General features: G+C 40.9%; 1 protein-coding gene across 2 annotated transcripts in view; it reads right to left on the reverse strand.

Annotated features, from left to right (window-relative positions):
- LOC146316904 (cGMP-inhibited 3',5'-cyclic phosphodiesterase 3A-like) overlaps positions 1-14,842 on the reverse strand; it is a 103,153-nt gene that overhangs the window by 33,176 nt on the left and 55,135 nt on the right. The gene's annotated exons all lie outside the window — the stretch shown is intronic.

A 14,842-nucleotide genomic window follows, 5' to 3' on the forward strand; every position in this document is an offset into this window, starting at 1 on the left:
AGCAGCTCCTGTGTGAGGACATAATGTGTTCGACGGTGACGCTGGCATCATTTATCTTGTTTATCTTTCAGAATTGGAAGTCAAAGTATGTTCCAGTTTCTGTTTTTGCATTTAGACAAACTTTCCCAGTGGCTGAAACTGACAAAGTGTATTTACTCAAATAGTATTGTTAAGTACAGTTAAAAAGTTTTTGTACTTTTCCCCTCAAATTTGTTTTGGCATCTTACCTCATTTGTTTTATTGATTTCTGCTCAGTTTTACTCTGACACACCCACTGTATTCTACCTGACCAGCATCAAACCACAGACAGTTAATGACTAGTTGGTGGAAACAGCGAAACATTTAGCAGCTAAAGAGCAGATATTTTTCTCAGGAGTTCCTAGAGAACAAAACTGAACTAAAAGAATTTAGGAGCTACTATTGGACTTACAATGTTAAAGGAGGGGTATATAAGACCCCAGAGATGGTACATTAAGTAGGCCGATTCCCTGTTTAATATACACTCTTTGGTTGAAGCGAGTTATTTTTTCCCTGCCCCCTCCTCCCCAGACATCAAGCTAAGGCAGGTTGCCTGGAGGCTGCAGGGACAGAAGCTGCACAAGCACAACATTATAAGTTGACGGTAACACGAGAGAAGCACTGTACAGTAGTTGATCAGCTGTTTATAACTGTCAGTTGTCTGTCGAAAGCTAAGCTCGCTATCCTGAAAACCAAAGCCCACTGCTATGAAAAATACACACTCTGGAGTTGGAGTCTTGTGTTTTCATGACAAGAGCAAAGAGCAAAAATACAATACATGTAATAAACATCAGAATTTATTTCCGCCCTCTCACCCACCCACCCCGAAGCTCCTTCCTCAGCCTCTGGTTCATAAAGAGAAAAAAAAAAGACTGACAGACAGACTACATATGGGAGAAAAAATAAAGAAATAAAAATAAAATATTTATAAAGCAAAAATAAATAAATAAAGGGGGAAAAGAGCAACACACAGGAGTCAAAGCACTTATGGCACAAAGCATTTCTAGGCAGCAGATACTCTATAATAAAAGGAGCCACATGTGAAAAAAGAGAAAAAAGAAGGAAAGAAAAGGAAATTTAATAAATACCACAAAGGTTTTCTCAAGGCTGACATATTTTTGAGAAACGCTGCAGACTTACATGAGAGAGGAGAAATCACCAGGTCTCAAAGAAAAGAAATGAGACCAGAAAGGTTCCCGGGTTTTAACAAACTTTCCTGTGTCATCCCACCCTTCTGTATCAAATTTTCTCCAGGTGCAAAAAGCTCATCAGGTCTTTCATCCGTTGAACAAAGATGTCAGGGATTCTGTCGTTTCTGTTGTGGTGGTGAGAAGCAAAATCCTTATCTAGTTTTCAAGGAACTGAAGAGCCCTCAGGCCTAGTACCAAAAAGTGGAACTACAGGACAAAGTTCAAGGTATTTATTTAAACCAGAGGTAAAAGTTCTGAAGATGGACTGTCAAAAAGAGGATGGAGTGTGAAGATGGACCTCCTAACACATCATCTATTAAGACAGACACTGACACTGAGACTGATTGCAGACCGAATTGTCTCCTAAACTGGAATCATGCCTGAAGAGACTGTTTCATTACAGGGTTTGAATCCAGTCACAAAGCCTGTAATTGTCCTGAAACAATGCAGAAGACTGAGGATGTCAGCTGACCCGCAGTAAACCTGAAGGTTAGGGAGCGCTCAGCCACCCAAAGTGATAAGTTTTTGGTGTGCAGCCTTCTAATTCTACTGGGAAATTATTCCAGATAAATGATGAGATATGTTGGCTGATTAGCCTAAAAAAGCATTTGGTAATAAAAACTAGGATGCTCTGAAATAAGTGGAGAAATTTAGGTGGCACATTAACCTTTATGGAGTCAATACGACCTGTAAGTGAAAGTCGTAGTGAAGACCATCAGGTAAAGTCCTGTTTGGTTTAAGTTAGGAGAGAGGAGAAATTTCGCTTGAACAGGTCAGAAAATCATTTAGAAATTTTAACTCCTACATATTAAAAATTAACAGGGTTATCTTGGTCACTCTTGGTCACATTGAGCCAGTGACTTGAAAAGGTACATAACTGATAAATCAGTTTTAATACCTGCAGCACAGAGGAGACTGGATTGGAGATGAAGAGAATCATATCATCTGTGTATAAGGATATATTTTCTTCCACACCGCCACGAACGATACTCTTTATACTGTCACTGTTTCTTTTGGAGATAGCTAATAGGTTGATTGCAAGCGCAAAAAGAAGTGACGAAAGTGGGCAGCCATGTCTTGTGTCAAGTTGTAGGGGGAAATACAGTATAATAACTATATAATACTATGTATAATAACTAAACTCAACTCATAAGATTATAAATCTTATTTAAACAAAGAAACAGAACACTGTCCTGCACCCTGTCTGTGACATCTTGCATAGATGCAGACATTGAAACTGTAGTGAGAGGTGTCCTGTTGCTGATATAACATCAATATGAATGTCAACAGCTAATTTTTAATTATCTGTTGCGGGGGGGGGGGGGGGGGGGGGCAGTTGTCCACCAAAAAAATATTTGTCAGGAGCTTTGTCCCATGTTAACAGAGAATGTATTATATCATCAGAAGAGAACAATGACAGCACACAGTCATAACCAAATCATGTTTTCAAAGTGCACTTAGATCACAGAAAAACCAACATGACAGAAAATAAAACAAATGATAGCCACAGACATTACCAAAACACAACAATATGAAAATAATAGAACAATAGACAATTGATTTTGGACCACAATTAAAGGAGACATATTCCATTACCGTGTCTTCTTCTTCTGCCAGGCTTTGTAAAGTGTATTATAGTTATGGTGTCCAACCGAGCTACACATGTTCACACATACATCCACTCACACACACATCACAGGCTTTATTATACATCTTGAAGGGCTCCTTTTAGCTCAGAGAAAGCAGAAACATGAGGAGGTGCGGGAGCAGTAGTAGATGACACACTCGTGGCCTTTTAGACATCTGAACAACAACTTTTTGCAGCTGTGCAACACTCGATTCTTAATGAATGGACACATTAGCAAAGTCTCGGCAGAACCTGACCTCTGACTTCCTCGCTCCTGACCCCTCAGACGGTCAACAGCCCCAGTCTGTTTCTGACCGTCTGCCCCGCAGCTTTGAAGGCACCAGCAGAGTGTGAGCCGGCTTTGTTTTCGCAGAGCAAAGTGAAAAGTTCACAGCCCACTCTTAATTGCGGTGCCTAGAGCAGTTGAACAACCGCAACTAAACACAGGTCAGTCCTGGCTGCCAGGACATTTATCTAATAAGCTCACGAGTTCCCTTTTTCCCAAAAGAATGTTATCAGATTTTTCTCCCCCAATGTCTCATTCACTTTGACACCAGCTGCCAGGCACCCAGAATTATTCTGTTTACACTGGCTAAGTGGCAGAGGCCGACCTGAACAACATGTGTGAGCACCTTTCATTCGCCTCCACTTGTGGGAACAGTCGAGGTTTCGCATTTTATTTTCCTAGTCATATCAGATAAGTCGCCGTATTTATACAATTTTCCTGTTGGTCTGCAGAAATACAAAAGGCGTGTGTTCAGCGGGTGTGAGGGCATTCCTTCATCATGACACACATTTATTGATAAATCTGTCACATGACCAGCGCCGGGACCGAGCTAATCTCTTTCACAGATGAGGAGACGTCCTGTGGGACGGCTGATGGAACATTTCTGGACAGACAACTATTGTACTCCTCTCATCCCTCCTCTTCTTTTTCTGCTCTTCTCTTCCCTCTCCTCTTTCCTATACTCTCCTGTGATGCATGCTGGGAGGATAAGATGTAAACACCTGTCTCTCAGCTCATTTACACGCTGATTTAAGAGTTTGCTAAAGAACAATATAGCTGCTGCAGAACATCTGGCTGCTCTCAGCATCTCTGAACATGCATTCATACATGCACACACACACACACACACACACACACACACACACACACACACACACACACACACACACACACACACACACACACACACAAACCTCACGTGCAAGGTACAATAATACAGTCATTTTTTGGGGGTACTCACACACGTCTGCAATTTTACTTGTACTTCAGTGCTCAGTGTGCAACATTTAGGAAGATCTATTCAAATATAATATTCATATTGATGTTTTCATAATCAACTAAAAATAAGAAGAGTTACCCGCAATTTCCACCAGGTGCATTTCTACACAATGCTTGTGATTCCACCAGAAGCGCTGTGGCGCATCTCAGAAGCAGCTCTCCACTCCACTCCGCTTCAAATATGCACCGAGTTTATTTTTTATGAATGTTGTGTCGACTAGCGCAGAGCAGATCAAATGGGCAGGAAGTCGGACACAGAAAAGGCAGGGAGAATCCAATTCATTTTCAAAATAAAAGACCCTGTGCAGACCCATGATCATAAAGACAGACAGATAACAAACTATTTAACCACGTAGCCTGCTTGTCCATTGGAGCAGCACAAAGAGCAAGGAAAGGGGACCTAATCAACAAAATCTGAGCAAGTAAACATAATCAGGTGGACAAAACGCTCCGCTACTGATACGCTTCTGAAACGCTGCTGGTGAGGCTTGCAGCCATGCAGAGGATGGATCGGATCCGTGGTGCAGACGTGCTTGGTGGAATCAACCGGTTATGTTTTCCTTTAATTAGAATGAGCCGCTTTTATCTGCACAGCCTGCTGGTCCTCTTCTATAGAGGCCGCCATGTTGCTTTCTACAGTAGCTCAGAATGGACAAACCAAACACTGACTCGAGAAAGAGACCTTCTTTTCTGAGTGAGTTTCGTGGCACCGTAGGTTCTCCTACATGCTTGGCAGGAAAGACTGTACGGTTTAGATGTCAGTAATTCCTACACACTGGTCCTTTAAGTATGCATTATACCAATAGTTTTCAAACGTTTTGTGCTCAAGGCATACTAAGAGGCAAGACGAAATATCTGTGCACAATAGCCTCTATAACCAACCTAACCAATGGAGGAAATGAGTACTATCCAATTAAAGTTCCTGATGTTTGAATGGGAAAAATATAATGCATCAATCCATCAGGGCCTTTGATGTGTCACACTCTAATAAATCCCACCATCTGCCAAATGCACAAATAGCAAACGATCAGGTTTGCTTTAATGAAAGGGCAATCGTTTAAAATAAAAATATAGTAAATTAAAAATCATTTTGTATAGATGTATTTTGCAACAATACTGTATGGTTGTCACAAAAGTCCAAGGCACACCCGGACTTGTAATACACACTGTTTGGAGACCACTGCAATACACGACATAATCAACTTCACAACTTTCAAAGTCATGTTTCACCTCGGACAATCTCTACAACCACCTACAATCTAAGTAAACCTCTCATCTGCATTTCTGTTGCCATTAAGGCCATCCAACTGCAAACTGGCCAATAAAAAACCATGACGAACGGAGGAAAAATGCTGCAGCAGGCAGGTTTTGAGAGGTGACTGTGACCGCTGAGCAGAACAGCAGAGGAGTTCAGAGTAATTTAGACCGAAAAACATAAAGAAAATATAGAAAGATGAATATGAGAGGCATCATCGTGAGCATGCAGCACAGAGACACACATGTGTGTCCAGATAAACACGTTTGCATGGTGGATGAGCCTTGTGTCTCTTAGCTTGACTAAACCCAAAATTGTACCTGAGTGGCCATAAAACAGGAGGTAATGATGAATGTGTTGGGATTGATTTTGCACCGGGAAGAAGCCACTTAATGCCCAAAACCTGACATGAAAAATAAAGTGTGGTGAAAGGCTCCAGGTGCACGGGTAGCATTTGAGACATGAGCGTCGGGACACAGTGGGGATCTCGCTTCCACTGAATTTGTACTATTCATATTGACCTGAAAAAATGGCGATACTTGTCTGCTGCTGCTGTTAAAAGATATCTACCTTGAAAAATCCTCTCTCTGAACCTTTCTACAGAATGTTTGTGAGCCGAGGAATTACAGTTTTGAGTTATTAAACAAGGCTGACTTCAGGGAAAGATAAAGAGTCTAAAGTCCCGACCATCCCTGGCTCAAGTTTATATCTATTCCTTCAAAGTTATGTCTTGGCTGGAAGATACCTCCTGATTTTTCTAATCTTTCTGCAATCTGCAACCTAAAACTGAAGAATCATCAATGGATATCCTGTAAAAGATCAAACTGAGAGTAAGTTACATAATATCATAAGGTTATATAAGCATTTCCTGTCAGGTTAGATGATTATTTTCATTCATCAGCCACGGCCACCTCTGTAGCGGCGGAGGATAGATCTGAGTTGAGCCCCACAGAGTGACCTGGGAAAAAACACTGAGTATGACAGGAAAAAAGCTATTGGACAGATGTTATGATGGAGCGTTTCAAAACTCTTGATATTTTTCTGAAAGTACAGTGGATGCTCTTACCTTAGACACATCTACACATTATTAAAAACAAATTTATTATAATCTTCAGTCACTATATATGTATTTAATGACTTAAATGGTTCTAAATGTTAAGCATACTTGCTCTGTACTGCTGCCCATCTCCACGTTCATAGTAACACACATTCACATCTGGGAACTGTCAACAACTGTCTGCCACTGGCTCATACTCCTCTCTGTTGAGATTTTTCTGAGAAATACACCCTTCGGAGTGAGTCAGGGATCCAGCACCTCGGAGAGTTGTGAGAAGGAGATATGGGAGTAACTACTTTAAATTACAGAGCAAAAGAAAACAAAACAGAAAAAGGTCGCCTCTTTGATCATCCAAATAACAGCTTCCTCGGTTTGAAAATGATTCATCGCTCCTCTGTTTCCAAGTGAGATGGATGAATCTTTCTTTTTAAAAGGTAACATACAGACACACACACAGTCAGTGACTGTGAAAACAGCTGGCAGCAGCAGGCCTGCGCGTTGGGAAAGTGACAAACTGACAAACTCTCATCTGGTCAGATTAATACACTGACACACCAAATGAGGTGGGTGATTATGGATGACCATGAGACTTTAGTTTTAGATTATTGTTAAAAATGCAGGACGAAATAATAAAACCTGACATTTAGAGGTTATGTTTCATGGCTAATTAATAGTTTTAAACTCCGATAAACCTATCACATTTTGGAAACAAACAAACTTAAAAAACAGCAAGGAACAGAATAACATCATTGAAGACAAGAAAAGAAAAAAATACACGAAGAAGCTAAATGGGCTGATGCGACAGCTAAAGACACAGGAGAGGAGAGGGAAGGCTCTGTTAATCTAAGGACAAAATAACTCCAACCGAAAGGATTAAAGACATCAAACTGTGGCACAGTAACCTCCTCAATGAAGTAAAGTGACTTATTAATAAGATAAGCCCCTTCATATCCAAAAAACCCCTCTTATTTTAAGATTTTGCCCTGTGATAACTGAAAGTAGCCTGCTATGTAGTAACAGAGGAAGCAGCAGTGAGCAGCCTAAGGAGGCCATCTTGAAATTTTGGGAAATTAATTTATTTGCTTTCTTGCCGGGAGTTTGCTGGAAGATTGATATGATTCTGACGTCTCTACAGTAGCTGGTTAGTTTAGTATGAAGACTGGAGACAGTACTTTTTATTTATTTAGTACCTTCAGACAAAGTTAGCATAGGCTAAGCTAGCTGCAGGCTCCCTGTAGGCTACAGCTAAAGCCATTGCCATCTAGCTGTAATGTAGGTGAAGGTGTTTACCTCACTGATGTGAGAGTGGTTTGATCCTCTCATCAACTGTCAGCAAGAAAGCAAAGAGGCGTATTCCCAAAAACGTCAAACTATTGCTTTAAAGGTATCATATGCAGGATTTGTAGGCTGCTGTTTGTAAACAAAACATTCAAAGTTGGCTCCGCCTCTCTTTGACTGGGTCCGGCTCTTTATAAACCACCCGCTCCACGGAGCTGACGGATTCTCTTCTAGGATCTTGTGACATAAAACAGCAGTTTCTCAGCTGAAAAATTATGTTAGATTCATGCAGATGTGTTAGTCTCTTTGGTCAGGGAAAATTGATTCCTACTCCCACATGGAAATTGGAGAGGTGACAATTCTGTTAGATATCAGCAGTGGCAAGAGTGAATTAAGATAAGGAGCAGAGTACATGAGAACAAACCAGTTAATAAGAGAAATAAAACACTTTGTGATTGTTTCAGGGGGGTTAGTGTGTGTGTGTGTGTGTGTGTGTGTGTGTGTGTGTGTGTGTGTGTGTGTGTGTGTGTGTAGCCCACCCCCGCCCTCAGACAAACAGACACACAGACCTGCAGCTCTTTATGCATCCATGACACAGAAAGAGAGCAGAAAACAGATGATTTAGAGGGATTTCTTGTAAGAGTCTTTTTTTTTTTTCTTTTAGGAAAATCCTGCAAAGTAGACCTGTAAATATTTACACCTGTGGACCGGTGCTCTTACAAATGGTAAAGTAAATGAAGATTACAATTGCATAGCAGTTATTGCTTAAGGGCGCCTTAGCTGTTGGGTCATTTCAAACAATATTTATTCACCTTTTAATACTTATGGGCTTTTGTGCCTATGTGCCTTAACTGTAGTGACCGTTAGCTATCAGAGAAGTATTATTTTTGGAGCGTGTGGATTCTTTCCTGCTTGCAGCCATGTGATACTTTTGTCTCTGCCCAGTCTTTTGCATTTATCTGGCAGGAGACATGCTGCTTTTAAAAGGCAGAAAAAGTTCCTGATTTGACTGGTGCCAGCCCTCAACACACCCACCGATCCTCCTAATCTGTCCCCCTGTGCCAGTACTTCTGGCACTTCACAAAATTTCCACAAATCTGTGATATTTGGTCTCAAGCCCCCAGCTTTTGTTGACATCTTACATTTGATAAAACTGACTACCAGCGTCAATAAACAGTTTTTATGACTGATAAACGAGCCAAGTCCCATACTAAACCATGCATGAACATTCTGTTATGACATTTTAGTATGAATAACAAAAGTGTACATGATCAATGGTCTTAATTGCCTGTGTGAACGCAGTTTGGAGCAGTACGTCAATAGACATGCCATATATTAACACCCACGCAGCAGTTCATGTAAACCAAACCAAGGGCCAGTCAAAACAAACTAGCGATCACTCCTGAAGAGTGAAAAGCTGTTTGTCCACACAGCGTCTCTGCACTCAGGGCCCTATTTCAACTGCGTGTATAACTTTCGCTGAAGCAATGTGCACCGACAATTCACCAAAAAATACTTACAAATAAGTTTAAGTGCTGGTTTAATCTGGATGTTGTCTAGATCAATGAAAAATCGACTAGAAATGTTTGATTTAAAAACTTATTTACATCCTGTTTTTGATGAATAACTAACTCAAATCACACCAATACGACAATACGATATTAAAAAATGCATCAGACTAGAAGAGGTCACTTTGTAGAGTGCAGGTGTTTGCCAGGTAATAGTGAAACACCCTGCAATGCCAACACAACTGCAAGATGCAACAGACATTTGCAAAGTTTTAAATAAAGTGTTTTTTTTATAGTATAGTCTCAGTTTCCTTAAAGGTGCATATAGTGTAGTGGTATTGTAAACAAGCATCCTGAGGAGACCTGACTCTCTAAACTTAATAAGGAAACAACAAACTGGACATTGAGTCCAGACTTCTCAAGTTAAACTGTATTTATTTAGAACAATTTATTTATTTACAACCCTAAAAGCCCCATGTTCAATTGTTCATAACAAACCAAATATCATTAAAAACAGTTCAGAATTAGGCAAGTTACTGTTGATTTTGAAGTCAAGTCCACATCTCTCATTTGTTTGCTGGCAGACAATCAGCAGTGCAGCACAGTGACCACTCAGATGCTTAGCAAAGACGGCTGTGAAGCTAAAAAAAAAAATAGGACAAATCAGTGCCTAACTTCAGTAGATCATAACATATCAGGTATGGAATTAATCTGCAGATGCTTCGGTTTTAGATGAAGGGAAACCTGAGCCACGACAAAGGCCAAAATGTGGCCTGCAGCAGACCAGGTAAGCCTTGTTTTTATCCTGGCAAGCTAACCTTGTTGATGACTCGTTGATGACCCGGACCAGAGAGCGTCTGGTCAGCCATCGGTATAAAACAGAGCAGTCAATAAATAGGTTTTTCAAGGTTTTTCAAAAACTGTGATTCACCGCAACCATGAGAAGTCCTTGACATACAGTCATAAATGTGCACGAGAAACATAAAGCTGATTGGTCAAGTACAAGAAAGGGACAGTTGCTCCAGCCCTGTAGGTCACTCACACAAGCAAACGCACAACCTTCTTCTGACTTACACCTGGTGGAAATAACACTGAAAATAATTTGCTAAATGCTGGTGTGCATACATGCATCCACAACCTTTTAACTTCAGACATGTGCTTGCAGAAAGTGAACATTTCTCATGTGAAACAGTTTATTTCAAACGACGCCATCGACCGCTGCAGCAACACGGAGTGATGAAAAACATGATTGTTGGTGTTTCCTGCTGTGTCCACATGTTTTCAGCCAATAACTCAGCAGAAGACAGATGAAGTGCATTTGATGCAACAAACAAACCGTTGATCCCTCTGTCTAATGATGATTATTAATGGGACACAAAGACAGAGAGGTCAAATTTTTGCAATTTCTGAGACGGTCCACTTCATGCACTTTTAACCCCTCGGCTCCCTCATCTAAACATACAGTCCTCTGAGCCTCTAGTAAAAACGCCAGCGATATGCGGGCTTCTTAAAATTGTGCAATGGTGAGAATATAATGTATCCCACAGGAGAGCTCAAGACTGGACAAAATGCCTCAAGGGCCTACTGGAGAAAGAAAGGTATTTGATTCTCTTAGTAAACACATTTCAATAATGTAAGCAACTCTGGTTCCTCATGAAGCACACAGATACTCTCACTGCAGCGCTTATTTTGTAATTAACCCCTTGAATAAATCCTCACACTCTTAAAATGCGGGAATGTGCTGAGCAGGAATCGTGGGAATATATTAAAAAAATAACTAGGTGTGTCCATTATTTTTTCTTAGGTTGATTTCATTTACACAGAAGTCTCGAAAAAATCATTACGGCCCAGTTTTCTATTTCAGTGGCAGAGCAGTTAGCGTAATGGCCCTGATTACATCTGTCGAGATGGATTAGCTGAAGAGGAGCCTGGGAGATGGTGATGTTCTCGATTTAAAATAACAGAGCAGTGATACAGTGTGAATCACAGCAGAACGGTAACACAAAACTCCACCGAGACACTCTTTCGCTGCTCCCTGCCTCAGCCCCTCCAGCCAAAACTACACCCAGCAGCACTTCCCACTTCCCAACCAACCCTCAGCCAACCCCCCGCCTCCTCCACAGCCCTCCCAACCCCTTGCTACCCCTCCGTCAGCTCAGACCAAAGCCGTGCTGAGCCAGAACCTTGGTTGCAGCCAGGATACAATTACACGCTATTACATATTTTATTAAAAGGGGGTGTGCTGGGGGACGAGAGGGGGGGATCAAAACAAAACAAAAAAGAATAACTGCCTCATTAAAGATTTACTGGGAAAGGTCAAGCCAATTGACCCCAAACATGCAGCCATCTCATCTCCAAGGAGAGGCTTGTTTTTCCTTCCACATATTTCAGGGTGTTTGATTCCAGCGAAGAAGCCAACTGAGATTAAAAAAACAGAGATAGAGACACAGACGCGCAGACTGACAGACAGGCTGGTAGAGACAGAAGCAAGAAAGGCTGGCATAAAGGACAGAGCAAACAAAAGGGACGCATGAGGTAAAACAGATGGCTTCTGCCGGGCGATGAGCGAGCGAGGATTTACTGCACGACACAAGTGGTTAAACATATATCCATCATCAGCACTGCAGCCGGTGGGGACAGTCACAAGTTTTTAAAAAGTCGTGTCAACTAAACAGGCACGCTATAAATAAAATCAAGATAAAGGGACAGTTTGGAGTATTTGAAGTAGGGTTGTATATTAGTTACAGTAAACGGTGGACGACACACCTTCAGTTTGGAGCATCATCATGAGGTTAACAAAGGGTATTTCAGCAACCTAACAAAATTTAAACTGTACGCCATATTTTGAGTATTTTCACCACCTTACCTTGCCATTGGACAGCCTTTTTATATAGTTAAATAAGCCAAATATCGCTCTCTCCAAACCAACCAAAATCCAGAAGCAAAATCAATCACTTTACCTCGCCAAGAACGGGAGTTTCTGTTCTACCGCTGCCTCGTTCTGCTTATTTGTTTGTGTTATTGTGTGACTTTGGTGTTGTAAAAGGAGAGCTCAGATTCACCGAAGTCACAGTAACACAAACTAGCAGATGGAGTCGGTGGTAAACCAGCAACTCCTGTGATCTGCGAGGTCAGTTTAGTGATTTTGCCTGTGGAGTTTTGTTGGTTTGGAGAAAGCCATATTTTGGACTATGTAATGGTGGTTTCCCATCAGAAAAGGCTGTTTGATGGCAAAGAGAAACAGTGAAAATATTCTAAATATAGTGTACACTTAAACAGATACTACAAGGAACTTTCATATTTTGTTGATTTTATAGACTCTCACTGGCTAAAATAGTGCTCACTGTAACTTTGCCTGGTAAAACGATTTTAAGGAGAATCCAATCCGATGGCAAGCATTAAAAATAACTATAATATAGAAATAGCTGATCCCCTCTGTATGTAGGTCATATAGAGGCATTAGTATTACATTGAGACTGTTTCATAACCAGTTAAAAACTCCCTGTAGTAACTTTAAGTGGCTAAAAAATGTTTTGTTGCCGACCCTTTCCACAGGAATATATTGCTTAGTTTCTGTGCTTGTGCCCCTCTCTAATTCTGCAAAATGCAGGCATGCCGACCACCATTTACTGTAGCGACTACACTGATACTCACATACCAAATAATTCAAACTATCCATTTAAAATGTCATTTTATTCCTCTCAGAGAAGTGGCACCAGCTCAGAGGTGTTTCACTGTTGCACGTCATAAAAAGTAGGAGCTCGAAAATTGCTAATGCCTCTGTGTCATGTGTGGCAGATCCAATTATTTCCCTGGCAGCAGCCAGTCAAAAGCGTGTGTTTTCAGTCTCTCTTTTTTTTTTTTCAGCTTTAAATTTAGTCTTGCCACAGGACCCAATTTAATGAGAAAATACTCTACTAGACCGTCATGATGGGACCAACCAGTAAAAGGGCAGTGACCTTTTTCAACTCCCAAACCCGCAGTTTAAGAAACACTGATCTCAAGTGTTTGAAGTGCTCACAGTGATTTTGAGAAATCTTTAACATGACTGCAATGTCATGGCTTGTCTGCCTCACAGACCACTCTTCCAGCCTTTCTGTAATTTAGAATAACAGTCACAAGATCCGGGCCTACAAACACTCTTTTCTCCGATAATCTCCCCGGGTAATGTTCCAAAACCAATGTGTTTTCAAGTCGAATACAAATATTTAAATAGCTCTTTCCATACATAACTTCACTGTCAATTCCTAAGCTAAAACATCCACCGCAAGCTTTGGACGGGAAAGAAAAAAAAAAAAAAAGACGTGGTTTGGAAAATGAGCCTGCTAATGTGTGCATGTTGGCGAATACGACACAGTGGAGATCAATCAAGCGCTCTGGTCACCGGCTAAAGAGCGGAGCGTGTGATTTACACACTCTACGAGGTGCCATGCACTCCATCGTGAAGCACCGCCACCCTCTCTGACCGACAACCTGGTCCAAGAGAGCAGAGCCAAGGGAAAACAGCCACGAGATGCAGAGGGATGCCAACACAAGCCTCGACTTCTTACACGTCTTGTCAGTCTCTGGACTATTACGGGATTCCACTGACGAACGCATAGCACCAGTCCAAATAAAAAAGACTCGACTGACCGCTGAGTCTAAATGGCAGCTTAGGGAATGCATCAATCAAAAAATATGTGCTTGCCTACTAAACCCCACATAACAAATTGTTATGAGCCTTGGACAGTTTTTCAAAGGGTAACATGCTATTTGAAAATTTCTCCGCTCTGAGGGAATAATACAGTAAGGCTGATTTTGGGAACAGATACACCACTGTATGACACTTAGCATCTCTAGGAAATTATACAGTGTGTAATTTGATTTCAAGCCCAATCCTGCGCTGCAAAGTTATGATCACTATTCATGAAAAATCCCCCAATTTTTGCCCAAACCACAACTTTTCAGCATTCCCCCCCCGGAAAGAGGACCACAGTGGAAATGAGTTATTCATTAGCTTTGTTGTTTTCTCCTTGACATTTTCAATTAGCATGTAAACTCAACAAAAATATAAACAACACTTTTATTTTTGCCTCCATTTTTCATGTGTTGAAGACTTCTATCATGCACACGTGAAGTTTATTTCTCTTAAATTTTGTTCACAAATTTGTTGGTGAAACTTGGTGTTAATACGTACTTCTGCTTTACCAAGATAATTCATCCACCTGACAGATGTGGCACACAGAGATGCTGATCAAGCAACATGATTATTGCACAGGTGTGCTTTGGACTGGTCACAATAAAATGCTGAGTACTGAGTAGCCATTTTATTTTTTAAGGTTGCTAAGAGTTCTCTTAATGCTGATCAAAATACACATTTTCACAACATGATTTTTGTTTAGTTTTTCATTTAGCAGGGCAACAGAGTTGACTTGTTATGGTTGAGACACATCTGATAGCAATATTAATTGATAGATATGTCAAAAAATAGAAAGTTTAGCAGTGCTTGAGCAGTATTCTCACCTTTTTTTGAAACCAGGAAGTGAGACAGGGGTCCTTCTAGTATAGCTAACCCTTTTTATGCCTGATTAAATCACGATGTTGTGAAGATCTGACGGAGCTAACAGACATCTGGGACACAACTT

Source organism: Lutjanus erythropterus, chromosome 13 (assembly GCF_056507025.1).
Source record: "Lutjanus erythropterus isolate fLutEry1 chromosome 13, fLutEry1.hap2, whole genome shotgun sequence".
Taxonomy (NCBI): domain Eukaryota; kingdom Metazoa; phylum Chordata; class Actinopteri; order Lutjaniformes; family Lutjanidae; genus Lutjanus; species Lutjanus erythropterus.